The 25,033-nt window shown below is 52.1% G+C and overlaps 1 protein-coding gene and 1 long non-coding RNA gene across 3 annotated transcripts in view; one reads left to right on the top strand and one right to left on the bottom strand.

Moving 5' to 3' along the window:
* Positions 1-25,033, bottom strand: part of RPS24 (ribosomal protein S24) — a 1,165,472-nt gene that overhangs the window by 535,602 nt on the left and 604,837 nt on the right. The window lies entirely within an intron of this gene.
* On the top strand, positions 18,803-22,921 carry LOC125933317 (uncharacterized). The gene is made up of 3 exons (XR_007460925.1): positions 18,803-18,934; positions 20,637-20,929; positions 21,441-22,921. It is a non-coding gene; the product is annotated as an uncharacterized LOC125933317 (long non-coding RNA).

Raw genomic sequence — 25,033 nt, 5'->3', positions numbered from 1 at the left:
TGATAAACAGATGTCCGAGGACAAAGGGGCAGAATGTGCTGGAAAGGGCCGTGGTACCTCAGGCCCGCTTGCAAGAGCCCTTCCCCCTGGGGGACGAAGAGGGCAGCGAGGCCACAACAAAGAGAACCCGGTGGCAGAGGGGTTAAGGCCATGGGCTTTGAAGTCCCACAGGCCCGGGCACGAATCCTGGCCCTGCCACTTGCGTGCCGTGTGGCCTCGGACAAGTTATTTAACCTCATGTGTCAAGCGGGGAAAAGAATAGTCCCTTACTCAGACCGTGGCTTTGGCGGATCAAATAAGACGATACACAAAAAGGACTTAGCGTAGCACCTGGCATGCAACACGTCACAAGTGGTAGCTGTTGATGCTTCTGCTGCCGCTGGGGGAATAGGTCCTGCAACATGAACGTCGACTTGTCCGGCGAGTACGGGCTGTGCCCGGCTGGGTGCCAGGTACCAGGCACGAACCCAGACGGGCCCTGGTCCCGGCCTTAAAGAGCTGACAGGCAGGGAGAGGCCGTGCCGAGGAGCCACTGTTGGCCACAGAGTGTCATCCAGACCCAGGACGCTCTGTGCGGTGCCTAGAACGAGAAGGCTGTGGAAGCAGGCTGTGCGGGGCCTGGCGTTGTCATCAGCCAGTGACAGTGGATGTCTTGCCTCACGGTGCATCTGCCAGACGGGCTCTTGCTCAGCCTTCAAAGCCCAGCCCGAGTGGCCCTTCCTCCAAGCAGACTTTCCCACGAGGCCAGGACCCTCCTGGCACTCGGTGCACACCTTGGCTGTGGCATTTGCCAAGCTCCAGTAGTGTAAATGTTCACTCCTTAAGCGACTTATATCCCTTTTTGGACTGGAAGGTCTGCGAGGGCAGGAAATATTTGGAGAGCCGTCCAGAGTGATGCTTAGGGGTATGGGTTCTGGAATCAATCACACGTGAGTTGGAATTCCTGGAGGCACCGGATTTTGTGAGCTGAGGTGAACTCATTAACATCTCTAAGCTCCGATCCCTCTATCTCTCAAGCTGAGAGAAACAGAGCCAAAGAAAGGGACACCGGCACAGAGCCTGATGCACAGGCGTCACTCGGGGACATCCGCTTGCACCTCCGTATTTCCGTCTTTGTGCCTACCTAGTCTTGCCCATCAGTTGGCTCATCGTGGGTGCCCCACGTATGGTTATCGGTTGGACAAAATCAGTCGTCCATTCCAGGACTCGGGATAAACATCTGTCAGCTTCAGATCTACTCGGTGCACCCAAAGCAGCTCTGAAGCAGTCCAAACCCACCCTTTCCATTTACGTGCGGGGAAACCGAGACCCGTGCACTTTGGTGGGGGCAGTTCGTGCAACCAGATCTTCCTGGGCGAGCTGGAATGTTATTTCGGTTAGTTCCGCGGCGCACGGATTCTCAATAGCTCGTTTCTTTCCCATCCGAACCGTTTTTGTGTAGAGGAAATATCAAGGTGTATGATGTCAATGCAGTTAAGTCATCCAGCCAGCTGTGTAAACATCTGGAAATAGTAGAGACACAGCCCCAGAGCGAAAGCAGGGATCGCCGCGTCCAGACGTCTCGGGGAGGCTTCTAAACTGTAACCTGCGAGGAACCAGTCAGAAGAGGCAGGGTTCTGGTTCAGAAATCCGAGTATGTGTGCTTCCCTCTTCAGGCAAGTCGTGGAGGGCCTCAGAGGACAAGAGGGCCACTGTGCCTGGTCTGTGTGACTCTGGAAAGTGGATATGAGGTTTAGGAAAATCCTGCTAATGACATGTTTGCAGCAGCTGGAAACAACTTGTCAGATTCACAAGGACCTGCCTCTTCTCAGCCTTTCCCCACAGCAGGGAGTGGCCGTGGCCGTGCCCTGACTCTAGATCCCCAGGACAGAAGGGGTGGGTTTGGATGTTAGGACTTTTGGGGCTTCAGATAAGGATCCCTGATCTGCTTTTTTCTTCGAAGGGACTATTCACACGACAGAGACCCAGTGGGGAAGGCTCTGCATGAGCTTCTGGGCCATTGTTTGATGGGGATGGGTGGGTGAGGGAACTGAAGTCCAGAGAGGGGGCTGCATGGCCAAGGTTACACAGCGAGGCAGGGAAAGACTCAGAGCTAGAAGCCAAGCTTCCTGATTCCAAATCCATGCTGATTTCTCCAGAACCTAACTGCCCTTTCTCATTATTTAAAATTATTTTAATAGTGCTTATTGTTTCTTTTTTATACCTAATTACAAAAGTTACATGGTAAGAGTGTAGAAAACACTCAGAAGCACAAAATAAATGTGTTAACAGAATTTCCAGCAGGAGCTAATCATTGGTTCTTATTCTCTTATTCTCTCTCTCTACATATCTCTCTCTCTCTCTCTCTCTCTCTCACACACACACACACACACACACACACACACACACACGGTATTCAGCTCCTTTGGTAAACTTTTTTCTTTTCTCTACAATCCCTTGTCTGTGGTTTTCTGGGACCAGATGTTGTAATTTGCATGAAGAGAATGCAAGGCAAAGAGGGACCTATCCTGTTCATCCCTCATGAACTAAGGGGTCTCCTCTGAATCTCACTTTCCTCATCTGTAAAATGGGTTATCTTATGTACCTTAGGGTGAATCCAATTAGAGCAAGGGTGAGCAATGGCCTCACAAAAAGAAAGCACCTTATTCAAAGACTGAGTGAATGATGATGCCAATGGCAGGTGCTTGGGAGGCCAGCCGTGTGTCACTTTGTGGCTCAGGGTACCCCACTCAGGGTTTCCATCTCCCCCCTCCGCACCCCCACCCCCGCCAACAAAGTCCAGTTCTAGCTCTCAGGCCAGCCCTTCTCCCTCCAACCAGTGGCACCCGACTCTACTCAATGGCAGCCCCCAAGATGAGGCCCTTGTTCCAGTTGTTCCAGAACCCTCTGTGGATGGATGGACAGGCTGGGCAGGCACTAGAGGTGGCCATGGTTGAGGACAGCCCTATGAGGGACACAGGCAGCCCCCACCCCCCAGCTGTCCTTCCTTGGGCTGGACCCCAAAAGCTGTCACGCTCAAGGCTCAGATCCATGATCCCAAACACTTTGAGCCCATAAACTCTGTCCCAGGCACCACACTGGCAATTTCTCCTACAGGCTCTCATGCTCTCTTTGTCCTGAGCAGGAGGGATGTGCATACCTATCTCACAGATGAGGAAGTCGAGGCCTTCGGCACTCCAGGCGACCCTCGTCACGGGAATGTTAGCACCGGAAAAGAGCGAGGTTGCTGAGTAGATCTCCGGGTGCTGGGTCTTGTGCTTTTGCTGTTTGGGGGCTGCAGGGACTGTGGAGGGCCTGTCTCCCTCAACCCCGTTGCAGGTACTGGGGAACTACAACCGGCCTCGATTGCCACCTGCCCGTCCTTCCCGTGCGCCCAGGCAGGACACAGATGGATGACATGCGGTCACAGCCGAGAGACCAGGCGCGGAGGGTGAGACTGACGCACACCGGCTGAGCACTAAGGTGACCGAGTCCCTGGATTCCACGGGTGTCCATCCCTGGGTGTCCCCTGCCCGGGGCTGCAGATTGGGAAGCTGAGGTAGGCACCTGAGACCAGGAAGCCGTGGCCTCCCTGGAGGGGGAGGCGAGCGCCCTGGCGGGTGCCGACCACATCTCATTAATGGTCTCTGCTGGGTCTGCACTTCAAGGGCCAGGGGCCCGTGGGTGCCGGCCCACTGAGAGAGGAGCTCCTCCCACAGCGTCCCCTCGTTTTAGGGACAGCCTCCTCCCCAGATATTAGACACCCTCGTTTCAGCCTCACCCCTCACACGCTGGAGAGCTTGTGGAAGCTTGTGGAAGATAACTGCTTCCCCAGGAGGTGAAGGGGATGTCCTAACCTTCTCTGCACCCCACTAATAAGGCCCACTTTGCCCCCCTTCCTTGGGAACAAAGGAAAGATCGTTAAAAACTGTTCAAAACCGGAAGCCCAGCCTGATTTTACAGGGTTTCACGATGGGGCAGGCAGGGAACGGCCGCTGGCCAGAACGACAGGGGACCTAGGAGCCAAGGGGGAGGAATCCAGCAGTGAGCCCCCTTCAGCAGGTGGCATCTTTTTTTTTTTTTTAATTTTTTTTTTCAACGTTTATTTATTTTTGGGACAGAGAGAGACAGAGCAGGAACGGGGGAGGGACAGAGAGAGAGGGAGACACAGAATCGGAAACAGGCTCCAGGCTCTGAGCCATCAGCCCAGAGCCTGACGCGGGGCTCGAACTCACGGACCGTGAGATCATGCAGCAGGTGGCATCTTGGCTTCAGTTCACAGAAAACCAGAACGGGCACCATCAAGGAGCCGGGTCCAAACCTGGGCCTGCCGTTCCATGGCTCCCGACATGCAGCCGCCCACCGCTCACGTCTTCAGTGTGCCATCTGTGGCTTGGGGCACACTCACTGTCCCCTGGGCTCCCTGGCATTGCCCCGCAGACCTGGCAGCCTGGGCTTGGAGAGTGGGCGAGTCACTGCCTCCCCGGGTCCTTTGCACGGTGTCCTTGTCCCCCTGGCAGGTGCCTTTGGACTTGGCCGGCCTGCCACGGGCTGTGGTTGGGGAGCTCTGCAGGGGGCAGGGGGCCCGGGACCCACCCTCAGTGGAAGCTTCTGAACTCTCCTGTGTGCCCAGGGTGGCCCAGGCCTTGTTATCTTCTCTGTCAGAAAGCAGCTGGTTCTGAACACCCAGGGCTCCAGGGCGCCAGCGGAATCCCAGCCCGGTCCCTTTAATGGGTCTTGTCAAGCAGTCCCTGATCCGGCAGTGATAAGGAGCCTCCGCTGCCGGAGACAGCAGCCCAGAACCAGCCAAGAGCTCCTATCTCGCGTCCTCACGAGGAATCACTGGAGTTCAGTGGCTTCCATTTATCAGGCAGATGTAATCTCTCCGAAGAGCTGCCTCGAGCTCCTCTTCCTGACGCTCCCTGAGATAACTGCTTCCCCAGGAGGTGAAGGGGCATTTCCTTCCCCAGGAAGAGATGCCATCCGCACGCAGGTTTGCACAAAGGCCACTTACTGCTGGCAGCAGGGTTTGCCGGTTGCTCTCGACGGCATCCATTCTCCCTCTTCTCCTTAATAACAACGTGTATTCAGGATAGCAGTGTCTCCAGCTGACAGACTATTCGTTCCAGCCTTCCCTGGTGTTAGAGGGGTTCTGGCCAATGAGATACAGTTGGATGGCAGCTTTGGGAAGTCTCTTAAAAGGGCTGGGGCGGACTCTACTCCTTCCTTTTCTGCTTCCTGCCACCTGGAATGGTGATATAATGGCTGGAACCCCAGCGCCTATTTTAGGCCTTGAGGTGACCTGCACCATAGAAGGCATGTGCTAGAATGGTAGGGCAGGAACGTTGAAGATTTGGTCCTTCACCCTTTTTGAAACACTATACCAGACTCAGACTGCCTGCCTGCGGACTTGTGTAGAGAATAGATGATAAACTTCATTTTGCCGAAGCCACCGTTACGGATTTTCTATTACATACCGCTAACTCTAATCCTAGCAGATATACTTTGACTCCAGAGTCTGACAACACCACACTGTTTTATTCATTCACAGATTCCTTGATATTTTTCCAGTCACGCAGCAAACAGTCTCTGTGTTAGGCTATATGCTGGGGGGGTGAGAGCCTACAGCCAGCTTCTGCTTCCTAAGAGCCCCCGATCCAGGTTAAGAGTCAGATGTGATCCTCCTCGGCTCAGTAGCCTTCCATGGCTCCCCCTTGCCTTGGTCAAGACACACTGCAGAGCCTCCCGCCCCTCCCCTCCACACCCTTCCTCCTCTTCGTGAGTACTACTTGATGGCTGGGGTGCAGCCTGAAAGTGAGAGCAAGGGCTGTGGAGTCAGCCGCTCTTGGGCTGAGCTCTGATGCTGTCTTTCACTAGCTGCATGGCCTTGGGGCATGCTCCTCGAAAGTGCTCACCTGTCTCCTCATCTGTAAAGCAGAGATAAGTCACCCTCTGCCCAGACTTCAGAAAATTCCAAGAAATACGTGGGTACAGCACATAGCACAGTTCTCAATAACACATAATGTTTTTGTTATCACGTTTCATTTAACTCACCCTTCCGGTTGGTAATGACTCTTTGTGAAGCAGGTGCTTTGTGCCGTGTACTGCACCCTTCCCAGTGTCCGCTCCTCCCCCCTCTCTCTAAAAGGCCATCTCCCCTCCTTGCGTGATGCCTGGGCTCTTGGAACCCGGAGCCCAGCTGCCCCAGGGGATCTTCCCAATGCTCACCAATACTGAGGTCGGAGCCCCTCTTGGCCAGCCTATTCCTGCTCACCCTCACTTCACGGACATGGGTGCTGAGGTCCATGGGAGTCAAGACCATGCCCTTGTTTGTTTCTTTCTTTCCAGTAGTAACTGGTACTTACACAATGCTTTCTGACTGAACAGATAGATGGATGGATGGATGGATGGATAGATGAGTAAGTGTACGAAAAGGCTGGCCACAGTCATCAAGGTAAGGACTTTAATAGAAGGCTATAGCGGGGTGCCTGGGTGGCTCAGTCGGTTAAGCACCCGACTTCGTCTCAGGTCCTGATCTCGCAGTTCATGAGTTTGAGCCCCGCATCGGGCACCGTGCTGACAACTCAGAGCCTGGAGCCTGCTTCGGATTCTGTGTCTCCTTCTCTCTCTATCCTTCCCCCACGCATCTCTCTCTCTCTCTCGCTCTCTCTCCCTCAAAAATAAATAAACATTAAAAAATTTTTAAAAAATAGGTGAATATACAAAGTACCATGGGAGAAAGAGGGTATCTAACTTGCCCAGGTAGGACAGAGGGGAGGGAGAGGACATTTGTGCTGAGTGTTGCTGGGTAGGGGTCTCCAGGGTGGTTGTGGGTCTCTAGGGTAGGCAGTTACCTGTATAAATTCATACAGTGAGTGGGGTAACCTGGTTTTGTTGCACTGATCCCAAGTGCTGGGCACTTTTCATCATGCCTAAAACCTTCCTTTCTTGACGTGGAGAAAAGTGGGTCCCAATGTCCCTTCTTGAGACTCTAACCCGTAGGGCTAAATCATGCCTAAACCTTTCCCCTTAGACAAAAAAATCACGAAACTTCGTCATGGAGAGGCCAAAGGCTAGTCTGAGGACCACCATGGAGGAGGGGGGAACCAACATGAAAACGCCCCCCCATCCTGGAGTCAGAAACACACGATCTCTGAACCCAACAACCAGGCAGAGACAGTAGTTCAATCCTCTGCTGTAGCGTAGAAAACAGGGCTAGGAGTGGTCAAGTCACTTCCTCCCAATCCCCCAGCTGGTGGGTGCTGGGCCAGACCCTGGAACTTCAGAACTGCAGGCCAAAAGCACCCCTTGTTCAAGTTTCCATTCTGCCAAGGGCATTGCAGGGGCAGCCCGAGAGCCTAAGGCTCGCCCGAGAGCCTAGCTGGATGAGCGAATGTCCTGGGGGTCGAACAGGTGCTGTGACAAGGAAAAACAAGGCCCGAATCGGTGAGCGTCAGAGGAAGGATCTGAATGGTTCCACGCATTCATCCATTCCCTCACTCACTTATTCATCGATCGTTCATTCATTCAAACATATTTATTGAGGCATATCTGTTATAGGCACTGGATGCTGAAGGGAACGATGCAGGCAGGATCTACATATCACGGAGTTTGTTTGCAGAGTGGGGAGATGGAAAACGGCAGGATCGGCCAGATGACTACAGGTGGAGAGCAGCGCCATGGCGGAGACAGAATGGAGCATAGGGCACAATGGCTAAATGTAGATGGCACCAGGGGACGCCCATGGGGGAGGTGATACGGCTGACCTGAGACCGGAACACAAGGCTGTGGGAAGGTTCGGGGGAAGAAGTCCAGGCAGAGGGCCGAGAGGAGGGGAATGGTGTCAGAGGTGGGCACTCACAATCCAGGAGCGTGGGACTCAGAGCTGCTTTAGAGCGAGCCGCTGTCACCCGGCACAGAGCTCTGGGAGAGGCCGGCCGCGAGCGTGTGGCTGAGCCGTGGATGTCTGAGTGGGGCTTCCTACTTCCTTCACCCTGGCAGCCAAAGTTTGGTACCAATATTTGCTCAGCTGTGCACAGGAAGAGAGGAAGTTGGCAGGCTCGGTGCGGGCAGACCCTGGCTCAAACCACCCACCTTGCAGAGGCTGTTATATCTCCTAGAACTCTTTCTCCTTCTTTCCTTTATAAAAGGGCCCCTACTTCTTACCTGGGCACCTGGCCATTCAAATGAAAGGTCGCATCCCCCGGCTTCCCCTTGATGCTTAACTGAGATCTTGTCAATGAGGTGTAAATGGAAGTATGGTGTGGCCCCTTCCAGGACCTTCCTGAAAAGACAGCGGGCTCGGGCCCTTTGCTTCTTCTTCAAATGCGCCATTCTCTCCTCCTTTCCTGTGAGCTGGTGGCCGGGCCCTGTGGCTGGTGCCGTACCAGCCTTCTGGGATCCTAGGAGTGGAGGCCACGCATGGTAGGGTGACAAGACAGAGGAGCCTTGTGGGAAAGAAACCCCAGCAGGAGCTCCAGAATTCCAACATTCCAACATTCCGAGACCACTTCCATTTCCCTGACTCCTCCGAGCCCCTGCTCAGAGCCCTCTCCTTACCCCTCAGTGTCCCTTTAAAATGTCCAATCCCCTCTGTGCAAATCCAAACTCAGTTCAGCTCCTGCTAGAATCTTTTCCCTGTTGCAGTGGTTAGTACTGATTAAGTCCATCCTGACGCCATGAACCAGCGTCCGGCTTTGTTCATCTCGGAGAGTAGCAGGCAGAGGCTGTAGGAACATGGGTGTGTTCGTGGGCGCTGGGACCCCAGGCCCGTGGCTCTGAACACCCAAGTGAGCGTTGGCAGATGCTGGGGCCAGAGCCTGGGGATGGGGCTGGAGCAGGGGGGGTAGCAGGGTTTGGCTGGCATAGGTGCTCTGGTACCCAGATACCCAAACACCCCGAAGACGGGTTTTCTAAGAAAGCCTCGCATGCTTTCATCAGACCACGTGCCCTCACGTCGTCACTCTTGGAATGTGAAAGTCTCGACTGCTGGATGGGTGTCCCCCCACTACCAGCAGAGAGGTTTCCGGAGCGTGGGAGGAGAAATGGCCGGGCCCATGCGGCTTCCTTCCTGCCGAGGGCATGACCCCATCCTGCTGGCTCCTGCTGGCTCTGCCTGCTCTAGCGAAACTCCCGCTCCAGCTCTGCTTTTCTTTACCTTGCTGTAAATGTCAGAAATGTCAGTTTCATAAAGTCAAGTGGAAGTCTTTTTTGACCTCTTGAGCTGGAAGGCAGCCTCAGGGTCTAACCCTCCAGATCTGGGTTTTATTGCCCTGATGGCCCCATGGTGGAATTTCCACGGCCGTTCTGAACCTCCCAAATTCAGTGCGCCCCGTTCCGCCGGATGCTTGGGCATCCCCGAGCACGCTCCTGCTCCCGGCTGCTGCGTGTACCCCGGGTCAGCGCAAGAAACCTTCTGTCTGTCACGTCCCTTGTGCTGAATGATTAAATGCGCTTCGTTCATGAACAGGAACACGCCCCTGCCAGCTCCACCACGGTCGTGGAAGCACTGGGCACACCACGTGCGGCAGGGTTTTATCTTTTCCCCCACTGGCTGGTAGGCTTCCTCCTGCCTCCCCTTCTCTTCCCCTGGGTCCTGCCCTCCTGCCGTTCAGCCCTCGCCGCGAGAGGAGGTGGAGTGGAGAGAGGAGCATCTCTCCCGGCCTCTCCCCACTAGTCGCCAGCAGCACCCTCCTCCCCTAGCTGTGACCAAAAATGTCTCCAGACTTTGCCATATAGCCCCTGCGTGCAAAACCACGCCCAGCCGAGACCCCCTGATCTGGGCCGGGAGCCGTGTGTGAGGGGGCCGAAGGTGGCCCTTGGGGCCCTCTGCCTACACCTGCAGACTGTCTCCGTCGCTTATTTGCTATGCGCCCATAGGCAGGTGACCTCACCTCTCTGTGCCTCGGTTCCTTCACCTGGACCTGGGGAGACACGAGGAGCTCCCTCCGCGAGCTTTTGTGACGGGGCATGGCTCCTGGTTAGCATGGTGGCAGGTTAGGCACAGACAGGCACACTGTGCAGGAAGGCTGTGCCTGTGTTCTCGTCTCCACTGCCCCTCTGTGCCCCCAGAATGAAGTCCCCCGGCTGGTGTTCAAGGTCTTCATGTCAGCACTTGCCCACTCGTCCAGTGTCACCTCTCACAGCTCTCCTCCCCTGAGGGAGCCACTCTTAGCTCATGGAAGGCACCCTGTTCTCTCCTACAGCTATGGCTTTGCTCGTGGCTCAGCCCCTCGGTCAGGAATGGGGACCCCTGCTCATCTCCTTCTTCACTTAGCCACTACTCCTGCTCAGGATTCAGGAGTTACTTCCTCCAAGAAGACTTCTCCCTGCCCTCCCTCTCTTGACTTGTCCCACCCCTCCCCAGTCTCAGTCCCCTCAACTGGCTTGCATGCAGGTATTTTATTTGGGGAATGATCGCGGGGTGAGCAGACAGCCTAGAGTGGAACGGAAAGGGAGGGGCCAGTCCATGAACTTGTCATTGAGCTGGCTGTAGCTGCTAGCTGCTAGCAACCGGGGCCACTCCGAGGGACCTTCGGGACCATGTCTGTGAAGTTTGTACCCTAGATAGTGGAGAGCAGCTCATATCCCTCACTGGACCGTTTGGCTCAGGGAGCGTTGACCCCTTACCCCTCCTCCTCACTCACCACCCTCTACTATACTGCCACTCTCCATTTGTCTGTCTTGCCCCCTGGGAGATTGACTCTTGTGAGCAGAAGCTATTCTTTGCTACATACCCAGATCCTCTAGAGTGGCTGGAAGAAACTAGATTTTTAAGTAGATGCTAGGTGAATGAATGAAGGCATGAGTGAGTGAATGAGTGACTGAATGAGTCAGAGGTAGGCCTGGAACCCAATACTCTTACCACTGGGGCCATGACGAAGCCACTGTCTCCTGTGCAGCATGAACGTGTCCCAGTGCCATTAGCCTGAAAATGAGCCGGGTGTGGAGGGTGAGGTTTGCTGAGTGGGGTGACCTTAATGTCTGGGACCTTAATGTCTGGGACCTTAATGTCTGGGGTGACCTTAATGTGCTCCAGAGCACAGCCACTGCCCCGGGCCACAACCGACCTTTGCAAAGCATGGCCTCAGTGCAGACTTAAAACAGCCTGCTGTAGGCTGCACATTGGATGCTCAGCTTTCGCTCTGTCTCTGCAGGGGCCACAGGTCCTGAGAGCGGATCGGACAGCAGCGTCATCAGCAAGCTGGAGAGATGCTCGGCTGCAGAAGGGTGGCTGAGACCTGAGCCCTAAGAAGGGACTTCAGTGCCCAGGGCAGTGTCCAGAAGCACCAGCTCTTAAGACTCAAAACTTGAGGGGTGACAGGAGCCTTTGCAAACACCCATTTTATAGACACGGGAACAGAGGCTCTGCCTGAACCTCCCAGAACCAGGGTTGGGGCCCATAGTGCTTGCTCTTGTCTGCCACATACACTATATATCGTGGGGCCAAGGGCCGTTCTTAAAAAGGTTTGCATGCTGTTTTGGTTTGCACTCCCCCGAAAGCAGATGCTGATTCAAGGACCGGGGTGCCAGTGGTTTATCTGGGAGGTGATCTCGGGAAGCAGGGACGGATGAGCAGGGAGAGTAAGGTGGACAGGTGCTTTAGTGGGGTCACTGGTGGAGGGTCCAGTTTCACCAAGACTTGGGAGAAGCACAGAGGATGCCTCTGAGCTGTCTGAGGGAAGGCTGAGAAGCAGAGGTATCTCTTCACGGGCCCTGGCCCCACTGATGGGAGGCTTGCCACCGGGGATGGCAGTTCTCTCTTCTTGTCTCTGTGCAGGCTGAGTGATCTCTGTCCCTCTCTCCGGCAAGGTCAGGGACCACTCAGGAGGCTGAAATCGAAGGTGGGTCAATGGGATGTGAGGTCACACCCCTGAAACGTCTGTTGGGTACCCAGCGTTAGGTGCCAGCCTCTTGCCCACACGAGGATGTTTACTAGAGTGTCTCCTGTTGGACCTAGTGGGTTATTCTGGGTTCTTCGCCTGACCCTTGGCAATCTGGCATTATGACTCTGGAAACTGGGTAGTTTATTGGGTACCAGATGGGAGACATGCGTCAACACGAGAAGGGAGATGGACAGGAAGCAGCCAATCAGGGCAATGATGCCGTCAGGGATGCCCGATGAGAAGATGCCTTTGCTCTGTGCTGCCATCTTGCTAATCGACACAGAGGGTTATTTTCCCTTTTGAATTTCACGGCTCCTCTGGAAGGGAGCTTGGCGGGGGTCGGTCAAGGGGAAATAGGAGGACATAGGAAGGCAGAATGGCAAGCCACTTGTGTGATGTGAGAATCAACTGGAGGTGACTTTGTGAATTCTCAGCAATTCCTCCAGGAGAGGAGGCTGGAGGAAGCAACCTTCGAGAATTGTACCCCTATGATGCCTGGAGGCTATGCTGGGCGCTTTGCAAACGGGAACACATTTCGTCATTGTCACACGCCTGGGTGGTGACTATCTGCGATTCACGGTGGGATCCTTTTGAGGCCCAGGTGCCACTGACGTTGGGGTCAAGCACTTCTGAAGAGAACCAGGCTCTAGAACATGAAAATGGGGCTGCACGTACTGTGGTTTCACTGTTTGCGCACCCTGGGCCCCCCAGTTTACAGATAGAATCTAGATTCCTCCTCGCAGTCCCCTATCAGGTGGCTGCCGTGGTCCCCATTTCACAGGTGAAAACACAGGATTCAAAGAGACACAAGATGCAGGCAGTGGGCATTGTTTTCAAGATCAACCTCTCTGTTCTGTGCCTCTTGTGTGATCTGCTAAGTCTAATTTTCAAAAACCTCTCTCTCTCGCTCTCTCACTCTCTCTCTTTTTTTCTTGTTCCAGGAAACCACTTGAAAGCTTTGTTGCCCTTGCCGCAAAGTGTTCCAGGTCAGCTCACATTCTAGAAGCATCTGTGACCGAGGGTATTTTAAGAGCGGTGAGCCAGGCAGGGAAATTTGGAGAGCAGCCAGCTCCCTGATAAGTGTCTTCGGGGGGGGGGGGGGGGGGCTGATAGAGAGGATGAAGATTTTTCTTTCTTTCTTTAGAGGGAGCATCCGTGCTTCTGAAACGACAAACTCAGGGTGAGAACAAGAGAAAAATTAACAACAAAAGCCCGTCCCCTGTGTGGGTGTGCTCTGATCCAAGAGCGGTTTCCCAACCACCAGCTGCCCTGGGCTGGTGAGATCTGGCCTTCCTCCTCCTAGTCCCCCTCTCTACTCCCTCCCCCCAAATGATTGCAGGCTTGGGTTGCTCTGGGAGGCAGCACATCGTTTTTATTCTGGCTGCTTTGCGATTTTTTCTTTATTTCTTTTTTTCCAGCATCTGGATGATGATGTATTGTCATTCGGTTTCCTTTGTGTTTCTTTTCCGTGGAGTTTGTTGAGTGTTTCAGGGTCTGTGGGCTTATAAATTTTTATCAGATTTAAAAACGTTCAGCCACTGTTTTTGCCAAGTACTTTTCTGCCTCCCTCCCTTTTACGTTCGTGCTTGGCTCTTTGGTACCGTCCCGTAGCTGACTGAGGCTCTGCTGAGCCTTCGGGATCTGTGTTTCATGTGGGTAACTTCGTTTGCTAAGCCTTCAAATTCGCTGATCTTTTCCCTTCCGGCATCTGATCCACTGCAGATCCCATGCAGTGAAATATTCATCTCGGATGCCGTATTTCTTTTTAATCCCTGGTCTGTATGTCCTCTTCCTTATCTTCCACTCCCCTTCGCCTTGAGTCCCTATTTTCCTTTAAGTGCTTTAACATGACAGTTGTTCCCACATCCTTGTCTGCCAGTTCCAGAGTTTCTGCTGTATCTCATGTCTTCCTATTGACAGGTGTTTCTGCCTTACGATCTGCTTCTCTTTGCTCCGTGGCATGTCTGGTAATTTTTAGCGGCTGATGGACACGGTGAATTTTATGTTGATTATCTGGATTTTGTTGTCTTCCTCTGAAGGAAGTTAGATTTTGTCCAGGAAGGCATTTAGGCTCCTTGTGCATTATTTGATCACTTGCAGCCTGTTTCTGAGATTTGCTAGGGCTGGGCTGGAGCAGCTTTCATACTCTAGGGCTGGAATATTCAAGGGTGACCCCTCTGAGGCCCCACCAAATGCCCAGGTGACCAGTGAGGACTCACCTTTCTTGTAATCCGTGTTCAGACATCTCGCCGCCCTGTGTAAGTGCTGGGAATTGTCTAGCTTACAACTTCCCAGTGACTGTTTGCCTGATTTTTTGGAGTTTCGTGCTATGTAAGCAAAGCCCCACACTCATCAAAGACCCAAACGGCCTCCTCCGCAGATTCCTGCAACTCTTTTTCTTTGTTCCAGAAACACGTGCTGTAACTTCTAGCCATTTCAGCTTTCCCAAACTCCCATTTCTACCCTTTCGACCCAGCATGACTGCGAGTTGGACTCCCCCACCTTTCTCATGCCTGCTGTCTAGAGCTTGCCTCTAGGCAGAAAGCCGGGGTGACCACATGGAAGGCTGGGTTCATTGCAGGGTCCCCCCATTCTGTTGCTCTTCTCTCAAGGATCACAATCTTGTGCTGCCTTGTGCCCCATGTTTGGAAAGAACTGTTCCCTACATTTGTTCCATTTTCCTACTTGTTCACAGCAGGAGGATACATCCAGTCGGTAATATTCCATCCCGGCCCAGTTTTGGGATTTTGATGATATTCCTTTTGGCTAGAACCCTCCTGTTGGACTCGCCTATCCTGCTCCCCACTCTTTCCCCCAGCGACTCCAAATGTGCTGCCTCGTAGGAGAGCCCTTTTTGTGGATAGTTCCCATGATGGGTGGGTTCGGCCCAGCCTAAACTAGAACCTGCACGGTCAGGAGCAGTTAGAACAAGGACAGCTCACAACTTGGGCAGCGTGTTGCAACAGACAATGCACTTTCCCTTTTTCTAAAATTATTTTCCCCCAAACTTGGCAGGGCGATGAAGACACAGATGCCGAGAGATGCTCAGGACCTGCTCAAGTCAGCAACAGGATCGCCTGACTTCAGAACCTACCCTTTGGGATTTGCCACCAGCAGCCCTTACAAATCCGGGTACTGGTTCTCCATCCCATTCCCCTGAGGTGAGTGATCGAAAGTTGCTGGCAATTTCTTCTTCTATTTTGCAGCTACATGGACCTCACTCTACTTGCAGAATCTGGAAACCTCTACTTGTTGCGACATTGTAACTTCCGGGGGCAAACAATGCTGCTCGCTCAGCCGGAATGGTATGACTGGCTGGGGAATGAGCGGTGGGAGCCCAGGCTCACTGGGGGAAGAAAGCCTGGGACAGGCGAGCCCGGGGAAGAGCAATGATAGAGCCTCCAGCAGACCTGGCGTCCAGTGGGACTTGCCCTCCGAAGGGCACTGACTCAGGCATCATGTCACCCAGGTGGCCTTGAGGCTGGGACTTATGGGGAGGACCAGAGAGCTGACTGCCTGGGGTGTGGCCCTAAGCAGAGGGGATTTTTTTAATAAAGACAGAACATTCTATTTGTCGAGCACCCACTCTGTGCAAAGAACTACAAGGAACATTATCTCATGTAACTCTCACTGTGTTCTCTGTGGGGAAATTCTTGAATATTACAAAGGTAGTACATGCTGATTGAGAGGGGAAAGCAGAGACACTCAAGAATTAAAACAAATTACCTTTGGTTCTATCACTCAGATAACAACTTATCAATTTGCCGTATGCCCTTTCAGAAACTTTAAAAGGTAGCTTTGTTGGAGTATAATTTACATACCATAAAAGTCACTGATTTTAAGTGTAAGGTTGGATACGTTTTAGTAAATTTTTACAGCTGGGAACTTAGCGCCAGAATCCAGTTTAGAACATTTCTATCATTCCCCAAAGGCACACTCTGTTCCCACCCAGCCCCAAGGCAAACACTCATCGGCTGTCTCTTTTCGAGGCGCGGCAGGTAATTGGGATCACGTGATACATAGTCTTTTGTGTCTGCTGTCTGACCTCTTTCACTTAGCAGAACCCTTTTGAGAGATTTAAAAGCTTTGCTTTGGAATGCTTTTGGGGGGTTGCTCCCCCCTCCACCAGACATTCATTTCTTTTTTGTTGTTACATAGTATTCCTTTGTGTAAATGCACCCCATTCATTTATCTCTCTACTAGTTGATGGACATTTGAGCTGCTTCCAGTTGCAACCTATTATAAATGTTGCTATGAACCACCTTGCTGAGACTCTGCATGAACATGTTTTCATTTCACCTGGGTAGATCACCAGGAGCAGAACTGTTGGTCTGTGGTGTAGGTATACCTTTCACTTGATGAGGAAACTGTCAGGCTATTTTCCAAAGTGGTTGTACCACTTGTATTCTGAAAGCAATGTGAGAAGATTCCAGTTCCTCCACAGTTTTGCAACATTTGGCATCGTGGGTCCTTTTGGCCATAGCCATTCCAGAGGGTGGGTCCTGATAGCTCATTTTGACTTTAGTTTGCATTTCCTTAATACCAATGATGGCGAGCCTGTTTTCATGTGCTAATTGGCCATTTACATATCTTCTCTGGGGAGAGGTCTGTTCCAATATTTTGTCTATTTTTTATCTGGGCTGTTTTCCTTCTTATTGAGTTGTAAAAGTGTTTGGTCTTTGTTCTGTATACACATCCTTTGTCAGATATACGACCTGCATATATATTTTTCCTGTCTGTGGGTTCGTCTTTCCGTTTTCTCAGTTGGTGTTTTTTGAAGAACAGAAGTGTTTTTGTTTTGATGAAATCCTGTTCAGCAATTTTTCTTTTCAGAAATTTTTATGTAAATATATTTTAATAGGACTGTAAAGGTGCAATCATGTTTTCTCTTATTATTTTTATCTTGATAAATTATGCTAATAGATTTTAAACCTTCCATTCCCAGATTATACCCTACCTAATCAAAGTGCATTATCCTTTTAATATCCTCCCGAGATTTGATACATATACATACTTCATTTTGAACCTTTACATGTAAATTCCCTGTGATATTATCCTGTAGATCTCTTTTTTGTATATTATCTTTGCCAAACGTGGTATTCTAGCTTATAAAATGAATTGGTAGTGTTTCATCTTTTTTTTTTTTTTTAACATCTGAAATAGTTTACATAGCTTGGTAATGATCTATTCCTTGAAATTCTGAGAAAAAACAAACAGTGACACTTGCATGTCTGAGAGCTGCCTTGTATGGCCATCTCTCCTGAGTGGGGCTTATCTTTGCTTTGGGAAGATGTCTCCTCCATCGCAGACCTCAAGTGGGATTTGTGTATTTGTTTCCAGAGGGAGAGACACTCCTGGGCGTTTATACAAAGCTATTTAATGTGCCTGATCTTGGGGACTCAGCAGACGGGAGCTTCCTTCCCAGCAGGCCATTGCTAGTGGTCTATAGTGGATGGGAGCAGCCCAAGGGTTATTTCTTCAGAGATGGCCACTCTGGCCAGCTCGGTTCCCTTAGCCTCAACTGCATACCTGGGGGTAACGTTACTCCCCTATAAAACTATCACCTTCTTACTAGATCTCCAGATGGGAAACCAAGAAATATAGGGAGTTTGCTTCTATTTGAGTCTGTTGCTTTTTTTTTTAACGAAAATGCAAATTGGGGCACCCCGGTGGCTCAGTTGGTTAAGTGTCTGACTTCGGCTCAGGTCATGATCTCGCAGTTTGTGAGTTCGAGCCCCTCCTCGGGCTCTGTGCTGACAGCTCGGAGTCTGGAACCTGCTTTGGATTCTGTGTCTCCCTTGCTTTCTGCCCCTCCTTCTCACTCTCTCTCTCAAAAATAAACATTAAAATAATTTTTAATTAAAAAAAACAAAGATACAAATTGTTTAAAAGTATAATTTATTAACTTTTCCCCCAGTTTTTTTCCAGGATGTTGCTCTGATAAAATTTTCACCTTTAAAGTTAATTTTGGCCATTTCTGTCTTCATAGAAAATCGTGCATTTGCCTTTGCCTTTGCCTTTGAAATCGTTCAGACAGTTGATACATAAATTCTTATATTGGTCTAATAAGGTCTTTCATACAATGCCAACGGTCACTTTCCCTCCCCCACTCTGAATTTTGAGTATTGTTTCACCTCTTTTATTTTTGCAATTAGACAAACTGGCTGTTTTCCTATTTTGATGCTTTTCCCATTCTCCACTCTCCCCACCCCCACCCCCGGTTTCGATCATCTCATTTAGTTTCTAAGACAGGAAAGTTCATAAATTTTTTGATGCCAATTTCTGGAAGTCAGGGCAACCCATTCAAGGAATTGTCATTTTATAGATGAAGCAGCCAGATTCAGAAATTTCACAGGACCAGGAAAATGGCAGAGCTGGGGTTGGACACGAGGCCAGCCCTCTGCCCCCAGATCTCAGCTATCAGCCCCGACGAGTGACACGGGTGCTGGGAGGTGCCACCAGGAAACAGCCAGCAGTGGGGTCCAGAGGGCAATGACCACCCGCCTCAGAGGGGTATAGGCAAGCCTGAAGCCTTGCCTCTACCCTGTGTGATCTCTGTGACGTCCCAGCCCTTCTCTGTGAGGTCGAGGGGCCACACCTGCTAAGTCGCTAAGCCTCACATTCACACACTGAGGCCCAGAAGCCTCAGGCCACACTCTTCCACTGCTGTCTAGGATATGAAGGGGGGTGTGACGGGGTGTGTGTAGAGGTGTATATGTAAGAAGAAGGCCAGGTGGTGAAGTTGGTTAAGTGTCCAACTTCAGCTCAGGTCACGATCTCATGATTCATGGGTTTGAGCTCCGCGTCAGGCCCTGGGCCGACAGCGTGGAGCCTGCTTGGGATTCTCTCTCCCCACCCCCACCCAACCCTCTCTCTGCTCCTCCCTGACTCGCGCTTTCTCTCTCTCAAGATAAACAAATAATTTTTTTTTTAGAAAAAGAGGAAGGCAGAAGGCCAAGCGTATGTTGCTCCCCAACAGCACTGTCCCGAGAAGAGAGGTTGACCAAATATTTGGCAAGACTAAATATTACGGTCTCTGGAAAGAAGTGCTGTGAAAGGGAGGGAGAGAGGTATGCTCCAAGCTCTGCCATAGTCTGCGCCCGTTTACCCCCCTTCCCAAGCTCCCTCCCAACAAACATGCACTCATTCAGGCTCAAATGCAAAGCTACTAAATGCTGCCGTGTGTCCCAAGTTTTTTGACACACAGGTAAGTACATAAATAGAATTCTGCCCCCTATTGTGAATTAATGAGTAGTAGTCTTTGGACATCTAAGTGAGGTGCAACGACCTCCTGGAATTCACAGCCAGAGAATCCCCAAGGCTTTAATGCCACCTCCTCCATGAAGCTGTCTCAGATTTCCCAGGTGGAGTAGGGCTGTCTCCTTAGGCCTTCTGGGGCCACTTGGTTTCGCCGCTCTATCAGCTGTCCTCGGGAGTCTGCCTTGCATTCATTATTAAGAAACAACTGTGCTATGGGACAGGCTACAGGTGCATGGATCAGTCTTGATCCTTGCCGTCCTGGAGCCTGGAGCCTGGTGGCAGAGAGAAAACGTGACTCTCTGTTTCAGTCACTCTGTGATTGGTGCTCTGAAGGAAAGAAGTCAAACAGGAGCTTGTTGAGGTGACCGGGATGGCTCAGAGGATGAGAAGAAGCCAGCCGTGTGCACAGTGGTGGGGAGACTGAGCTGGGCAGCGTTCCTGGGGCAGGAGCCCAATGGCCAGAGCGGCTGATGCACAGTGAGGGGGGAGGGATGGCGTGATGATCATGGAGCGAGAGGCCCACCTGCAGCGCCACCCCCCTGGCCCCCTGGCTCGCGCAGTGCCTTCTCTGTTGGCACGGCCCTGCCACCCCCGAGATTTATCGGGTATCCTTCTCTAGCTTGAGAGCACGAGATCTGGGTCCGAGTCATTTCCAGGTCCCCAACCAGGAACACGGGGTCCGGCCTTGAATCAAACCACAATTGACCAATGAACAGAGTTGGGGTAAGCATCTGCCTTGGCGAGATGATAAATACGGGCATTATTTGCCAACCAGACCAGGTGCGATTTCAGGCCCAGCCAGAACCCAGCAGATAAACCTGCCTGCCGCCTGTGTCTCCGTGGGTGGCATATTCCCCATTCCTCCCAAGAGCAGCTCTGCCTTCCCGCTTGCGTCCCAGGGCCCCCTGCAGCCTCTGATCCAGTGAGAACGTGCCCTGAGTGTGGGCACCTTATTCGTGTTTGAAGGAGAAGCTTCCAGACCAGCTCATCCTTTCCTTGGCCCTGTTATGCCCAGAATTCGTGATCCCCAAAGACCACCAGGGAGCCGAGTCTGATGCAAAAGCAAAAGAGCCTTTATTCGAGCTAGTTCGAGCTCAGTCCCTTATCTGCACCGACGCAGCGGTGAGATGCTGGGGAGAGAGAGTGAGTTTCAAAAGCACAAAGGTTTTATTGGGGTCTAGGGGCAGTTGGTGAGGTAATGGCTGTGGCCTCAGCCGATTGGCTGGGGAAGGGTCGGAGTCCTGTGACCCAGGTCGCCGGGCATGTTTTGATCGGGAAGTTTGAATGGGTGAGCGGGAGGTTACTCAAGGGGAGGAGGCGTGGTCTGAGGTTTCTGCGATTTTCCCGGAAAGGGGGCATGTCGGGGACATGGTCACTCAAGGTGGAGGACACAGAACGAGATGGAGTCGGCCGGCGTAGGTCCGCCCTTTCAGCCCCATTTAGACCTTTCCACCCTGGCTCCTTGAAGACTGCCAACTGGCAGTGCCTCACCTCTTGCCTCTTCCCCGGCAGCTGCATGGAGACACCTGCTCGCAGGAGACTGGTGGAGAAACGTCCCTGCCACGAGCATCCAGCCTTCGAGGTGTGCGGGGAAGTGTGTAATTGACGGGCAGCCCGACCGAGGCCCTCCTGCGGGACCAAATTGTAATCGGCTGCGGCGCTTGGTCACAACAGGGATTCCTTTTACATCCTAGTGCGGCCACGAACCTGGCAAGCAGGTCCCCGCGGTTATTAAGAAGCCTCCTGACTTCAGCAGGTCGCCTTGGGTCAGTGCAGCGGCATACATTCTGGCTGCTGGGCTCGGAGTGAGTATCAGGCTGAGATCAGGGCTCTCACGTCCTTGAGGAGTAGGTGACTGAGTGCTTGGTCCCTCGTGTACTTGGGCAGGTGGGTGGGAGAAGCTGTCTCTCCTAAGGCAAGAGCAGGAGAGGGCGTGCGCTCCAAATTGTGAAAATGTGATACGGCTTCTTCCACGATGAATTATTCACACGCCAGGATGAATTAATCTGAGCTGTGAATTAATTTTATTGGGTTTCCAGAAAGGTGACCATTTCAGAGGCAGGAAGGAGGTGCTCCTGTGCTCCACCCCCCGGCCCCCAACCCAAATCATTAAGGGTGTGAGCACACAGGCTCACCCAAAGCAAATCAGTCAGAAAGTGCCTTTTTTTTTTCTGTGTTGGAAGGTGACTCATGGACTTTACCCACAATTCCTTTTTGACCTTAGTAAGAAATTACAATACCCCTAATTGCCCCCGAGTCTTCCCCTGTGGCCAGAGTAAAAATTTTCAAATTAAATGCCTTCTCTTCTTCCCTGAGGTTGGCGAAGACAGCCTTGTAGACACAAATCCCTTTACACTTGGACATGGAGAAAAGAATCAAGATGGATGGCCCCAGCCCCCCCAGCCTGCTGCACACCTGCCTGCCCCCGCTCCCACTGCCTCGCCTCATCCCTCTTGGCTGGTTCCTTGACAAGTTCATTGCTGTGTTCACCAGAAAGCGATCAGCGGAGTCTTGCTTCTGGAGAAGTTAAATGCAGGCCGACAATTCCTCAGGGGTTCACGGGATGAAAGGCTGCAAAAGAGGGTTTGGAAGCGCTTCACAGAGGGACCCACGTCTACACATACGTCAAGAGAACTGTTGTTTGGGGAAAACAAGTTGTATTGGAGGCTTTGGGAATTGCAGAGAGGTTTCACAAGAACTCAGAGGAGCAAATAAGAAATAAAAGACACAGCCAACGTTTATTGAGTGCGTGCTATGCGGTGGGCTTCGTGTTGAGCCTTTTCAAGTCACTTTTTCATTGTATTCTCCGCACCTTAGCGCACTGTCTCCTGTCGTTAACCCGCAGAGGTCAGGTGATCCTCCTGAGGTCGCCGAATGAGTAGCAGAGCCAAGACTCAAACTCAGGCCTGCCAGGACCCGGAAGGCCGTGACTTTCATCTGTGTGCATGTCCTAGGGGACGGGAGAGAGGAAAGGAGCACAGGCACACACGTCCACGGGGCAGCAGCAATAGCGACACAGGACGACAGAGCCGGGAGCTCCGGACTCCCATCCAAACCCCGTCACCAGCAACCTGGGACCCTGCAAATGCCTCTTTGCTGCTCTGGGCCTCAGTCTTCTCTCCAGTGAGATGGCAGTTTCGAAGGAGAAGCCCCCTCGGGCCCAAGTTTGTAATGCTCTCCTCTTCCTAGTCCACAGGTGAGAAGACTTCGGCTCGGGAACAGGGCCACTGGAAGTCGTGGCCAATCTGGCCCAACCCGTCACAGGGACCTTGAAGCCCCTCTGCAACGTGTCCAGGGACTCCAGGCCCTGCTAGCAAGATGGAAATGGACGAGGCCCAAGGCGGCTTGCGCATACTTACCGAGTGAAAGTAGTATCTTGAGCGTGACTTCCCTGAGTCTTTGCCACGGGCCCCCGCTAGCAGCGGCCCAAGCTCCTCTTCGGTGCTGAATTTCCCTCACCGGGGCCGCCAGTGAGCCTTCCGACGGCCAGACACGTGACTCTCTCTGTCCGGGGGGACGTGAGGGGTGGAATCCGGGAAGACTTGACTCAATTTGATGGAAAGCAACTTCCTTCTAGCAGTAGGAAGTTAGAGGAAGAGCAGAGCAGGGTAAAACAGACAGCAAGCAGTACAGGGGCCGGTAGGCCTGCTCTGAGCATTGCTGATACTTACCGGCTGTGTGTGGCTCCAGACAAAACCCCTTATGTCCACACATCTTGGTTTTCCTCTCTGGGTAAAGAGATGCAGACATTCGGCCCGCTGAGATCAAAGCGCCAGACGGGAAGGGGGTGTGTGTGCTCAGGGCTGCCTACTACTCCATTATTTCTGGAAGAATAACCGAGATAATGAGGTGACAGGACGGCAGGAGGGGAGGGGTGGGGTAAGCCCAGCGCTGCCTCTGACCACAGCATGGAATGTGGTGCGGCCTCCCAAAAAGCCGCGTGTCAGTTCACCTGGAGGGGCTCCTGAGTCAACAGAGAAGCATATACAACATGATCCAATGTTCCAAAAGCAAGAGTAACGAGAAGGTATGCTACTATATGATTATGCGGGCACCGAGGGAGGTGTGCGGGGGATGCACTTCAGATTATGAGCAGGAGTTGCTCAGAGTCTGGGGATGCATTGCAAGGTGAGGTCAAGAGGAGGGTAAAAAGCAGAGAGGTGGGGAGGGGAGATGATAAGCAAAAGGGGAAAAAAGCGAGTTAGGGTATCCGCAGCAAATGAGGACATTGGCTGTGGCATTGGCATGCAAATGTATTGTGCAAAAAGTGGATAAAAGAACGTTCAGTGAAATGTGACTCCCCTAGAAAGAACAGTGATTGATTCCTGTCTCAGAGGGTGCTTCTGAGGCTCAGGTGACGTCATCGCGTGCCAGGATGAGAGAACCGTCAGAAGTCGCATCTCAAGAGGAGCTCCAAGACTCGAATTCTGTTCTGCCAGCACCCGGGCCAGCGTTCTGCCTTTTGCAGCCACCTCACTACGTAATCACGAACCAGCTGTAGTCCAGCGACTGACTTGTTGAACACGGAACGTTGATTATTGCTCATTCTCTCAGGCTAAGAGCAGGAATCAAAACAGATGACAGTCCCCTCACTTTGGGTGGGAGAGGTTCACCCAGTCAAGCACGAGTGCTGTAATCATGATGTCAAAGCAGCAATCACGTTTCAGTTTAAAAATAACGGGAAATGCCCACTTGAACTAAGTATGTGAGGCGCGCGAGGCTAGCGGGTGGTACCAGTGGATGATATTTGACATTAACCCATGGGCAGACACGTGAACCCGTGTTCATGAGAGCCAGGAGACAGCTGGCTCCGTGCAGGGGGATCACTCCACGCGAAGCGTTTTGCATGCATTATCTCAACTAATACTGCCAGGAGCTCCACTTAAGTTCCTTACTTTACAGATCCGGAAACCGGGGGTCAGTGAGGTGAGGCGACTTGCTCAAGGTTCCATGGCTGGGGTACGGCAGGACCAGGATTAAAATCCGGGCAGCTCGACTCCAGGACCCACACTTTTAATCCTACACTACCATAGTACGGCTCCGGGTCGGGAGATTTTTCAGGCTTTATTCATCTCGTGTGCTGTGTGTGCCCGTAGTGATCGAACACAGCTTTCCAAGCCACGAGTGGTGGCTTAATTACGGTGCGCTCTTCATATTGTTGAAATGTGACATCCCTCAGCGTATTCATCTGCAATGGGAGATGACTCACAGGTGTAATTTATGTGTCCTTTGGTGTGTTATTAACGTGTGCTCTCAATGGAGGTTTAATTTTGGAAGTGGCTTTCGAGATCATGGTGGAGGCTTGACAGATAATTAGAACAACACCCCTCGAAATGAGAAGCGCCCTGCTGTTCTCGCAAAGGTCACCGGTGACCCCCAAGACCCCAACCCGGCGGCCTGGTCTCAACCTGCTCCCTCCTCCGCTTTGCTGCACGTGGGACACTGTTTCTGTCCCCTCCCCGTTGCTGTCGCTTCTCCTCCCACCATGGGTCCGTGGTGGACAGCTGCTTGAGGAGTTGAAAATAGGGACTAATACACCTTCTGAAGTTTTTTTCTTCAGGCTGAGCTTCTGTAATTCCTTGTGTCATTGGGATGCTGTCTGAGGATATTCAAGTTTGTCAGCTGCCCTTGTAAATCTTGGGGCTGAGAACTGAACACGAGACTCAGGGGAGATGTGACTAGGAAAGCCCTGGAGATCAGACTTTAACCTTCTCTGTCCCACACACTCTACTTCTGTTAATGCAACCCCAAATAGCTTCTTGCCAGTAAGAGTGCTGCACAGTGCTGATGCTGGCTGAGCAGCTGCCGAACAAAACTTCTCTTTTTTCTCCGGCTGCTCCCAGGACAGGGCTCTGTCACTCTACACTTACAAAATAGAGGTACCTTAGTGCCACTGCAGAAGCTTCCTC

The sequence above is a fragment of the Panthera uncia genome, chromosome D2 (genome assembly GCF_023721935.1).
Source record: "Panthera uncia isolate 11264 chromosome D2, Puncia_PCG_1.0, whole genome shotgun sequence".
NCBI classification, from domain to species: Eukaryota; Metazoa; Chordata; class Mammalia; order Carnivora; family Felidae; genus Panthera; species Panthera uncia.
This window is presented reverse-complemented; position numbering and strand designations above follow the sequence as displayed.